Genomic DNA, 10,864 nt, shown 5'->3' on the forward strand with positions numbered 1-10,864 from the left:
TACATCAGAAATAAAGAATCATGAAACAGTGGTTGTAGACAGAGCTGTTTACATTAAAGGAGTGAATCCCACAGCATGAATACTCTTTGTGTCCCTCATTTTGTGACTTTCTCAGACATTTGTGCTTTGGCAGGTTGGAAAATACAAGGTACAATGTTTATAAGGGCCAAATGTGTCCCTAATGCAGCTCCAATGTCTTCAAGCATCTGACACTGGTGATGAACATGGCTCACTCTCTTAAAAATAGGAGAGCTGTTTGATTTTGTACAGTTGAACTCCAGAAATTATAAAGGTTCCTTCAGCTCTTGTATTTTTGTCATCATTGTTGTGAATTGACAAAAATCACACACTAAGCTGAGTTATGACTGGAAGTGTCTCTATTTGACAAAGAAAAATGTTACCCTCAAGAAAGAAAACCTTGTACTCTTTGGTCTTAGTCTTCCTACATTTTTGTCCGTGAGACTCAGGGCTCTGATCATATGCAGTTTTGAAAAATGTCCAGCTCACAGGCCATGTGGGATGGGTTTAGGCCAGCAAAGATTTAGATGTCGAAACTAAATATGGTCATAAGGTTACTCTCCAATTTTTTGCCCATTACTCAGACTATGGCATATTGTGTATCATCTACCTCTTCCCTTTCTACTATTGTAGATTTCATTCCAGACAGGATTTACTCCATGTTTAAAGACAAAGCAGTTTTAATTACATCTCAGAGAGCACCATTTATACCAAAAGAGTTTATTTCAGTGTCTAGCTTCTTTCCTAAGAGTGAAGTTGAAAAGTGTATCAAAAAGAACCAGTATTAAGAATGAGAGGGACGTTACATGCTAGGTTCACTTATAAGGTTCCATCTTACAGCATTGACTTCCAGTTGTATGGATCGCTACTATTTTCATATCACAATCTGCCAAATATAGGATAACAACACGAATGGAACATGTGCTTGTTATATCAGGCTCTATATTTTCAGCAACAAGAAGCCTCAGAAGAAAAATTTTATAATTATATAAAAGTACAGAAGGCACAAGTTCTCATGGGAGCAAGAAACCTACATCATCTAATGATACCACATTTTACAAAGGGACTTGGTCAGATGACTAAATGGACCATAGGATGCAGCAGGGCCGCCCCGAGGATTCAGGGGGTCTGGGGCAAAGGGGGGAGCTGTGGTGCTTGTACTCACCCGGCGGCGGTCCGAGTCTTTGGCAGCATTTTGGCCGCGGGTGGCCCTTCAGTCGCTCTGTGTCTTCGGCAGCACTGAAGGGTCCCCTGCCGCTGAAATGCCACCGAAGACCCGGAGCAACTGAAAGGCCCCCTGCCACTGAAATGCCGCCGAAGACTGGGACTGCTGCCAGGCCAGAGCTCACGGGGCATTTCGGCGGTGGGGGGCCTTTCAGTTGCTCCGCGTCTTCGGCAGCACTGAAGGGCCCCCTGCCACCGAAATGCCACCGAAGACCTGGACCGCCGCCGGGCCAGGGCTCACGGGGCCCCTCTGGGACCCAGGGCCTGGGGCAAATTGCCCCACTTGCCCCTCCCCGGGTGGTTCTGGGATGCAGGCGGGGCCTGATTCAATTCTTTGGATTAGCTCCTATTTTTCTTAATAACAGTGTGTTCAGTATGTGTTTTAAATGTATTTAACATGCCCTGTAGTAGCACTGTTCATAAGACATTCATCTGTGTAGATGCAACATTTACTTTAATGGGAATTCCACTTTCAGCTTTCATTCAGAATTAAGTATGGTACCATTAACATACAGGGACCAATGACTGATAGGACTTGAGCGCACATGTGCATAAATTCAAGCATGTGTATAATCCCAGTGAACTCAATGAGACTACTCATGTACTTAAAGTAGGACATGTTCTTAAGTACCTTGCTGAATCAGCATATTGGTGGGGTAATGGTTGAATAACTGATAGTTGATCTCTTTGCACTTTAGAATTTCTGAGTGAATTTGTGGCAACAGAGGATTTCTATAAGATACCAAGTACAGGAGTTATTCTTATAAAATAGTGTATATATGTTGACTTAGATGGCTTAGTAGATTGGTATTAGATACAGCTGTTCGAGATTTTTTAGTTGAACACTTCTTTCAGTGAAAAAAATGCCTCTTTTGGAAAATATTTTTTTTGCAGAAAATTTGTTTCTAAAAACCAAAACTATTTCCATTTTTGAGAGCCCCAAATTGAAAATGATTAATTTAAAAAAAAGTTTTTTGTCAACAACCAAAGCATTTCTATGCAAAATTTCACTTTTAGGTACCTGGTTTAAATCTGCGCCAGTTTCATGAGGAACAAAAGACATTACTGTCTAATCACTGTTTAATGGTCTTTGTGAAATGGATTTGTGGTCTCAGTCTAGTAGTTCTTAGTGACCAGACCTCCAGACATCACAAAAACCACCGACACAATGAACTTGCATTAGCTTTCTAGTTGTCAGTTTCAGCAGAGCCAAAAACTGAATGTCCATGGAATTATCCTCTTGCCCTTAAGGCTGCTTTCACCAGGACAGAAATTAGACATTTTTCAGGGCAATATGGGGAAAATTGCATCTCTGCTGCCTCACCTGTACCATACTTGTTCTGGAAACAGAGGACTTATTCCCGAAGAGCTCTCCATCTGCCATCTTTCAAGAATATCCAATCCACTTTAAGATGTATTAAAAACAAGATGTGGACTAATTCCCTGAAACAGTCATGTTCTTTATGTGGACTTAAGTATAGAGAGTACATTTTTTACCAGTCTTGGTTACACAACTATTTCTAATGTACAACTCCCCCAGGGTATAGATTCATCTTCAGACAATATTCTTGTATTTACACGTATTCAAAATAGATTGTACATGGCCCTGCACCTGCTCCCATTGTAAGCCAATAGCAACACTCTCATTGACTCCACTGGTACAAAGTCAGACCCTCTGAGGCTGCACCAACAGAGGTAGTGCAGCATCACTTTGACAGCTAAATTATGTTTCTCCAGATCCTTAAACCAACAGCAGTGCTCAGTAAACTAGGGGGACAAATGAGTTGTTGGGATCAATTCAGAATGTACACTCGATCAGTTCAAAGGCAAAGGGTATTCATTGTCATGAATGGGGCCACAAGTAATCTCCAAGACTGAAAGAATATCTAATACCATGAGATTGTCTGCAAGGTTTTTGGAAAACCCAGCACTAGACCTGCATACACAGTGTTGTACCTGTCTGATAGCCACTGACTATTTTCATTGTATAAGCCATATGGCCTGATGCTAGAGAGGGAAGGAACTCGCTTCTGCCATCCCTGTTGGTGAACAGGGGAAAGAGCTGACAGATGCTCCACAGGGGAAGGGCATCACTTTGTCTAAGATCCAGAGAAACTCCCGACTCTGACGCTATGCTAACCACTGATACCAAAGAATGAGTGAGGTATAACAGAGGGAGGTGACACATCAAAGAAATATGTGCATGTTGGACATTCACACCAGTGGGTGGGGAAACAATCTAAAGGACTACTGCCAAAGATACCATGAGGGTGGGTGTTTTTATTATTCAGATAGCTGTATTGTTGATTTATTGTTGCTGTGTTTTCCCCTGATTGTGTTCACTCATTTTATACGCCAACTCGTTGCTTGCAAGTGGGGGGGGGGGGAGAGAGGGGGAAACATTGCCTATTAAGGTGCCCAGGGCAGGTTTTTAGTTTTTACCAGATTTCTGGGGGCTCAAGTAGGTGGTGTTTGTTAGTTTTAAGAAAAACCCCATAGACATTTGAACCCAGCCCTTGTTACTGCTGACAATCCCTGGCAGCAGGATTACAAGGGATATGTAGAAATTCTACTTCTCACTAGACCCATGAGTCAAGAGGTTATAGAAAATTTAAAAGACATTTTTTCTTATTTTGGTCTTTTTGGAGGAATATCCACTGACTTGGCCACAGGTATCAGAGTGGTAGCCGTGTTAGTCTGTATGAACAAAAACAACGAGGAGTCCGGTGGCACCTTAAAGACTAACAGATTTATTTGGGCATAAGCTTTCCTGGGTAAAAAACCCACTAGATTTTTTACCCAGGAAAGCTTATGCCCAAATAAATCTGTTAGTCTTTAAGGTGCCACCGAAATCTTTGTTGACTTGGCTACAGTTTTCTAGCTCTGAGTTAAAGGTTTTGGGGTACAGAATAATTTCAAATGTAATAGTTCCAGCCCCTACAATCCCCAAAGGAATGAACTGGTGCAGAGAACAGTATAGATTGCTAGGAGAATTCTACAAAAAGACCCCATAATAGCTAGTCTGAACTACAGAGAAATGCCCAGCTCAGCTGCTTATGGGTCAGATGTCAGAACAACCAACCATAAAGGTAAATCCATATCTTAAATGGCCCTGCTTACAGGTTGGGAGGTAGAGAGATGCCAAGCCAAAGAGGTCTCAGGCTCTTTTCTTTAGCCATTGGAATGAGGGCCCAAATTTACCCAGCGTTACACCGAGACCCAGTCCTGTTAAAATTGATGCAGACAAATATGACAAAACTTGCTTTTGTTACTAGTCATATCTGCTATCTGTGATTCTTCATGGCTAAGACTGGTCAAGTTACTCAGCACAGAAGAAACAGGTGGCGTCTTCAGCTGATTTCAACCCCAGTTTAATTATTGCCTGACCCTAGTTGTAACAATATTCACAGCACAATCTTAAGAAAAGGAGATAATTCTGTTGAGAAGAATCCTAAAGCTATTGAACAGGAATCTACAGCTGGGATTTAATAATCCAAATGAGTTGAATGGAGAAAACTCTTCTGTAGGCCAGTAACTCACCTGAATCGATAATAATTTGTTCCTTGTTCTACAACCAGGCCCTATTCCAGTCTCAGTTCCTATTATCAGAATCTTTGTCACATGCTGAAGCTAGGGAACAATGGAGGATTTTTGCAGGCTGGTAGGGATCTTGGATGCAGGCATGTCGCTAGGCACACAGGTCAACTTGTGCTGCTGCTGGCTGGACCAGAAGCCGGGCTTTAGAGTAAGCTTGGACAGCATGTATGTATATAGATCACACCTTGGAAAGTACATGTGAGAGAACTTAGTATAGCTGCCCCACAATTTCATTACAAAACCAGAATACTAGCCATTTACATTTTCAAAATGCAGGATAAACGTAAGAGCCCTTTGCTCACTGAATTTTTGTTCCATGTAGGAATTTGTGTGTGATTTTAAAGAGGATCCCTAACCCTGGATATTTTTGCCTGTGTTTACTTTGCTAATTTTTGACAGGCTTTCAGATCTGGGGTGATAAATTCCTTGGTAGGTTAGATAAAATAGATCCAGGCTATTTTATTGACATGTACTAGCGTTACTCAGATGTTGCTCATGGTGACTTTTCAACCTGATGTCACCAGCAGGAAAGATGGAGCAGCTCCAGCATCAGTAAAAGAAGAAAGGACTGAAGAAGCAAAGTTGAATTCTTTAGTGGTTACCAAGGGAAATGGAAAAATTGCACAATGTGCACGATACACCGAATGGATTTAGTCTGGTAGAATAAAAGACTGGCAAACACAGCGTGATTTCTGCAAAAAGTGGGGAAGATCCATACAATTATGCCAAATATTCTGTTACTTGCCAATTGAGCCAGATTTTCCCTGGCCCCTGCAAGGTGCAAATAACTTTCCCTCACATTGCATATCCTGTGCAAGGGCCAAGGACAATCACAGTCCATGAGCTCAGCCCCCAGGTTTTCTCTGTACTGTCCTATGGGGCTGGGCACCCAGAGGAAAGCAAAGTACAATACTTCCAGGACTAATACAGTTTGTATGCTCCTACCATGAGCCAGGGTCTTACGCCAAGGTCCAAGTTGGGTGCTCCATTATAATTTGTGTCTGTCACTTGTAATTATCATGCAAAGAGAGATTGGGAGAGCTAGCAAGAGACAGAGAGAGAGAGACCAAAATTCCCTGGCTGCCTGGGGATAAGTAGGCAGGCCCTGGGCTGTTTGTGAATTTGGGTTTTAACTCTTTAGGAGGAGCACAGATGCTAAGATGATGAGAAGAGCGAGATGAAAACTGGAATTTTCGTTTTGTGCGATAATCTGCCATTAAAAAAAAAAAGTTCTGTTGTGAAATGGAATGAAAATTTAAAAAATCAAAATTCCCATGAACCAAAATAAAAAAAAAATCCAGTCAGTTGAAATGTTTTGTTTGGATAAAATCAAAACATTTCATTCTAATTTTGACTTTTCAAAAGTTTTACAGCATATAAAATTAAAAAATCTTTTGAAAATGGAGACTCAAAACATTCCAGGCTGAAAGGGAGTGTTTTGGCCTTTTTGAAATGCTTTTAAACCTTTTTCTGTAAGATTTTCTGCAAATGGAGCATGGTATTTTGGCCTTGAAGGCTGCCCGGGTAGTACATGTGAATCAGATTTCTGGGACCTGAGGATAATTATTATTTGTATTACTGTAGCCCTTAGGAAGCACATTCCTTGAACCAGGACTCATTGTGTTAGGCGCTGTACAAACACAGAACAAAAAGATGGTCCCCACCCTGGAGGCCTTGCAATCAGATATCATCTTTGCAATAAGTTGATACAGTAAGAGTTGGAAGATTCTGTGCAACATGTTGGCATTGATATTTTTATCTATTGTTTTAGCTATATCCATTATCAGCACCCATGGCTGGGAAGGATCTTTGCTTGGAAATTTCAGCTACTTGTCCATCATTGTTTCCAACAAAAAGGGACACTTCTAAGGAGCATATGGTAGGGATGACATACTGGGAGCTTCTCTGGGGAGGGTCCCATCAGTTTCTGCAAAGTACACTTTCTATAGAGTGTTACACTAGCAAAAAAACCCTTCCAAATGTTGACTGGATGTAATCCTGTCTTACCAACACTGGGACTGACTGAGATACCAGCAGCAGGAGAGGTGTGAGCCACCAGTTGTTTCAGTGGGATGTTGATTCTGAAGTCTAATTATAATAATTTAATTATCATCATTGTGACCTGTTTTGCAGCTGATCATTTGAGTACATTTGTCCATGTCACAAGTTGGCCCCTGCCTGCAGCAGGCCACAGTGCAACAGGTGCACCTGCCTTAGTTTCCCCTTTCCTCCTCTCAGTTTAAGCCCCTCCCTTTTTCCCCTGAGCCAGGGCCCAACTCTCCAGACCTCCCTACCAGAGAAAGACCAGTCTTCCCACAACCCTCCGCTCAGGTCTGCACTACAAGGGCTCCCCTTCCAACAATGTTCTATTCCTCCTCCTGGGATCCTGCCCCTGCTCAGAGATCCACCCTCCTACAACAACCCTATTGCTTCCCGCTCAGCTTTGTGTGACTAAGCTGGACTGCACTAGCCTTCTGCTCATGAGGGGTCCCCAGCACTGGCCAGTTGTCACCAACAGCTTTCTTCCAAGCTCCTAACCAGCAGCTCATGGTTTCTCCCCTCCTTCCAAGTCTTTCCCTTGGGTAATTCTCTGCTGCTTCTTCCTGACTCTCCTGGTCTCAGACAGCATTCACCTGTCCATCTTCTGATTCTCTTCAGCTGTTGTCAGGCAGCTCTCACCGGCCCCTTTTCCTGGTTGATCCCACTGTCTCAGTCTCTCCCCATTTATGTGGCCCAGGTACCTTCCCTTAACCTCAGTTGGGAGGCAGCTAACCAGTCACAGGTGCCCTGGTCTCTTTCGTCTGAAATAGCCAGTGCTGTCCTGTGACAATACAGCTATTTGGAGACTGGGGGTGAGGCTGCAGCTGCATACGGTGCTTGACTTGAGTAACATTGCATTGGCCCCAAGTTTGACTCCTAGCAGGGGTGTGCAGAGGAATTTAAATTTGACCCCTTTTGGAGGGCACATGCTGTGCTGCCACAAGGAACTTGCTCTCCTGCCTCCCCATCCGGCCTGGTAGGCGCTCGCTCTACCCTCCCCTTGGCCCAGGCCCTGGCAGGAGCTCGCGCTTACCTGGCTCCCTGGCCCTGGGGCCAGAGAAGTTCTGTGCCCCTGACCATTACTGGGGGTCCTGGGCCCCTCCTTACCCCCCTTGTGCACACCCCTGACTCCTGGCCTATTGGCTGTTGTCTACTCCCCCAAACTGACCAGTCTTTATGTTTGCAGCCTCTTTCTTTTGCTGGCTAGTTGCTGTTCAGACTGTCCCACATTATACAGGGTTGGTCCTGGAGCAAGTTTTGTTCAATATCTTCATTAATGATCTGGAGGATGGAGTGGGTTGCACCCTCAGCAAATTTGCAGATGACACTAAACTGGGAGGAGTGGTAGATACGCTGGAGGGTAGGGATAGGATACAGAGGGACCTAGACAAATTTGGGCCAAAAGAAATCTGATGAGGTTCAACAAGGACAAGTGCAGAGTCCTGCACTTAGGATGGAAGAATCCCATGCACTGCTACAGACTAGGGACTGAGTGGTTAGGCAGCAGTTCTGCAGAAAAGGACCTAGGGGTTACAGTGGATGAGAAGCTGGATATGAGTCAACAGTGTGCCTTTGTTGCCAAGAAGGCTAATGGCATTTTGGGCTATATAAGTAGGAGCATTGCTAGCAGATCGAGGGACGTGATCATTCCCCTCTATTCGACATTGGTGAGGCCTCATCTGGAGTACTGTGTTCAGTTTTGGGCCCCACACTACAAGAAGGATGTGGAAAAATTGGAAAGAATCCAGCAGAGGGCAACAAAATTGATTAGGGGGCTGGAGCACATGACTTATGAGGAGAGGCTGAGGGAACTGGGATTGTTTAAGTCTGCAGAAGAAAAGAATGAGGGGGGATTTGATAGCTGCTTTCCACTACCTGAAAGGGGGTTCCAAAGTGGATGGATCTAGACTGTTCTCAGTGGTAGCAGTTGACAGAACAAGGAGTAATGGTCTCAAGTTGCAGTGGGGGAGGTTTAGGTTGGATATTAGGAAAAAAGTTTTCACTAGGAGGGTGGTGAAGCACTGGAATGGGTTACCTAGGGAGGTGGTGGAATCTCCTTATAAATAAATTAATTAATGGAGATATCCCATCTCCTGGAACTGGAAGGGACCTTGAAAGGTCATTGAGTCTAGCCTGCTACCTTCACTAGCAGGACCAAGTACTGATTTTGCCCCACATCCCTAAGTGGCCCCCTCAAAGATTGAACTTACAACCCTGGGTTTAACAGGTCAATGCTCAAACCACTGAGCTATTCCCCCCTTAAAGGTTTTTACAGGCCTGGCTTGACAAAGCCCTGGCTGGGATGATTTCGTTGGGGATTGATCCTGCTTTGAGAAGGGGGTTGGATGAGATGAGCTCCTGAGGTCCCTTCCAACCCTGATATTCTATGATTCTATGATACTCAGATTTTGCATGCTTTGGTTGATGGTTGGCCTGACAAATTTTGAACTGTTTTTTTCCCCAGTATAATTCTATTGCAGTTTATGACTTTCCTTTAAGTTACATACTGACTCTCCAGTCTTTCTTTAGAATATGTATGTCTTGTGGACCATGCCATTTGGTTTTAATTTTCTGGGCTAACTCTTTTTAGGTTTAGTTGCTGAACCCCTGTTTTCATCTGCGGTTTCCTGCCAGCAGGAATTCTGGCAATGTGTGCACCTGGAGCTCTGGTTGCTGGAAGTGGGGGAGACGGGTGTTTTGATATGTGATATTCTATATTCTGCCAATTGCCAGAAAGTTTTACACCCTCCGCACCACCACCTTTTGGTTCATTCAGGCTGCGTTGTGCTGCTCCTTGGGTGTACAGCAGCCTTACACCTGATTTAACTGGCCAGAGAAGGGTTCTTCTTGCATAGAGCTGGTAAAGGGCTGCCCCCACTCCTGGTTAAGGGATATGACCAGGGAGAAAGTTACTGGCTGTGGCAATCCTGTACCTCGCAGGTGTCTGACTGCCAGAATAGAGCCTGAGGGCAGTTGGCAGCTTGTATGAAATAGAGCAGCTTTCAGTCTGCTTTGTTTTGTGCTGGGGACTGGGCCTGCATCCAGAAGCTCTGGGATCAGGGAACATAAAGGTGACCTAAAGCCACCTTTGTCCTCCTCCCCATTGAGCACAGCTTTTTGGACCAGCGAATCTGGGATCTGAGTCTATAGGGCAGTCTGACCCTTTAGTAATGTACCAATCTAGCAATTTAAGGTCTTGTCTACACTACAAATATAGCTGTGGCAGGCAATCTTCTTACACCGTAGTTATAAATATGGTTCCAATTTGTAATTTAGAGTGGACCTTAACCATGTTTCATAACCAGGCTAAATCGTTATCATGACTCTTCCCTGCCATTATTCAACAGCATGGCTGGGACCCAGTTCAGCAGCAAGGGCCTCATCCGCCACAGCAGTCTAATACTCATCTAGTACTCCCTGCTATAAACTCCAGCTAGTGAGTTGCTACGGAGGATGGAAAAGAAAGTCAGATCCCCATGTTCCCTGAAGCCTGTTGCTGATGTGCCATTGTCAGGTGGACAAGTTGGATGGATGTTTTTGTCCCAGGTCTTTCAAGCACCTTTCAAAGGAAAAAATAACACAGCATTTCAGGCATTTAAAATATTGACATCCTGTTTTCTGCAAAAAACATCCATATATTCGTCCGCTCCGGGTCCACATGTCATTCTTTAATTTATTTTAAAATCTTCTTTTTTAAAAGCTCTCTTCATTCACACTGCAGGGAAATTAAATGCATTGCTTACTATATTATCATTGAACACACTGTCCTGCGAGTGTAGAATGTAGGAGAAGTTACCTTGTGCTAATGTTTGTGATTTGTGCTTTAAAGCATAGCTAATAGATTTATGGGCTCAAAATGTGATATCCTAATTTGTAGCATGCGTTTGCATTATGGTAAGAGGATGGCAGATAGCAAGTAATAAACCTGAGGAAAGAATTAGCCTGTCATATGTTATGTCAGTTCAGGACTGGACAAAAGATTCAG

The sequence above is a fragment of the Chrysemys picta genome, chromosome 1 (assembly GCF_011386835.1).
Source record: "Chrysemys picta bellii isolate R12L10 chromosome 1, ASM1138683v2, whole genome shotgun sequence".
Taxonomy (NCBI): domain Eukaryota; kingdom Metazoa; phylum Chordata; order Testudines; family Emydidae; genus Chrysemys; species Chrysemys picta.